Source organism: Molossus molossus, unplaced genomic scaffold (genome assembly GCF_014108415.1).
Source record: "Molossus molossus isolate mMolMol1 unplaced genomic scaffold, mMolMol1.p scaffold_m16_p_16, whole genome shotgun sequence".
Classification (NCBI taxonomy): Eukaryota; Metazoa; Chordata; class Mammalia; order Chiroptera; family Molossidae; genus Molossus; species Molossus molossus.
In genome coordinates, this window is record NW_023425351.1 from 5,095,954 (window position 1) to 5,097,957 (window position 2,004).

The window sequence follows — 2,004 nt, forward strand, 5'->3', positions numbered from 1 at the left end:
TTGCACAAACAAAATTTACTTAATTTTGTCCTTGAAAATGTGCCAATGAACACATTTGATTTAATGGAGAAGCACGAATAAGCTTTACTAAAGGCAATTCACTGCAACAAGCATTTACTACGTGTTTCCTGATGACTAAAAATCGTGGCTAGCTACCGGAAATATAAAGATGAATACATTGTCATCCATGTCCACAAATTTAAAATACCCTCTACATGCAAAAGCATCTTTAATGATAGTAACCCACTATAACTATTATAATATTTGCCACACTTTCAATTTCTTTACAATTATCAACATTTTTTTAATTTAAAATATGTTTTATTGATTTTTTTAGAGAGAGAGGAAAGAAGAGAGAGGTAGAAATAATGATGTGAGAGAAACATTGATCAACTGCCTTCCGCACGCCACTCACTGGGGATCGAGCCAGCAATCCGGGCATGTGCCCTGACTGGCCATCGAACCAGGACCTCTCAGTCCCTGAGATGATGCTCAATCCTCTGAGCCACACCGCCCGAGCAGATTTTAGGATTTTAAGCAGAGGAATGAAAGCTGATTTGTGTTTTTAAAAGTATCTTAAACTTCTAGTCAAGTTAGCTTGGAAGTTCACAAACTCCCCATCTTTGTCCAAAACATCACTGGATAAATACAAAAAATATAAAAAGCATATCCCAAAGCGTATACAAAATTAATATTTTTATGCACCAGAAAAAAAGTGGAAAAATATACTAAATCAGTTAGTCAAATATCAACCTCCCTAACACACATGCATACATGCTCACTACAGTTAGACAGTTTCATAGATGAATCTTATCCACTCTTCCAAAAAAAAAAAAAAAATTAACCTCTGGATCAGGGTCATAATTTAGGTCCAATGGGTGTACAACAGGATGGTACTGCTTCAGAATTTCCTGTTTTACTTTTATGATTATTATGACACATTCAAGGATCTTTCTGGGATACTGCTTACGTGTTGTGGCTAAATCTGCAAATTTGATTTCATCAAACCGATCTTCAAGTTCTTTGGCATCAGAATCCCTAAAACAGTCATCCGAAGCTTCCTGCCACCCTGCCCATTAACGCTGACATTCTCTTGCACAGCTGGTTCCAAAGTCCAGGGCGCATCTGGCAGCACAGGCTCCGGGATCTCCTGGGCAGCGCGTCCACCAGCGGCTGCAGGAAGGCCGCACAGCTGCACCTGTTCCGTCACCCTCTGCTTCGAGACGCCTCGCACACGAAGTCCTCACGAGCAGTGGTGGGACCGAGGTCCGGTCTTCTGTCCCGGCCACTCTCTCCATGTCCCAGGAAAGCGTAAAGCCCACCAACTCCGGAGCCCCCGGCGCTGTGGGCCGGAACTCCCAATTATCAATGTTTCTATGACCAGAACCTCACTGTTAGACAAGCATGGCTGGGTTAGACTGTTCTTTCGTCGTGTCACTGTCTTGCTCAACATCCTATAGTGATATCTGATCTATTAAAAGCCAAATTCATTAGCCAGTTATTTTGTAATCTTTTTCTATTACTCTCATAGGTAAAACCTTTATTCCAAAAACAATGGTCCACCCTCTTTCCTAAATCCAGTCTTTATTGATATTTAATCATTTACTTAAATTTTATTTTTGAGTGTGATTCCTAGGTGCCGGTAACTATTTTCCTGCTGAATAGCACAAAGAATCTCCAAAATTACATCTGGTGGTTGAGTTCTAATATTATTAAATTATTTTCAAAGAAAGAAGTCTTTCTTGATTCTTTGCTATGAGGTGAGATTTTGTTCTTTTATTTGTGATCGATTTGGGTAAATATTTTATAATTATTTAAAATAAAGTATATTTTAGCTTTTCATAAATCAGGTATATATAATAAAACCAGGCTTCTTATGTTGTTTAGATGTTTCTTTTAAATTTTTGTTCTTGTTCTTTCTGAAAATAAAGTATTAAAGTTTCTCACCATAATTGGGTTTGTATTAACTGATCCTTCTAATTTCCTCAATTTTGTTTTCTATTT

General features: G+C 37.9%; 1 pseudogene; it reads right to left on the minus strand.

The window, feature by feature from the left end:
• Positions 1–797: 797 nt before the first annotated feature.
• Positions 798–1,298, minus strand: LOC118631846 (annotated as a pseudogene).
• Positions 1,299–2,004: the final 706 nt, after the last annotated feature.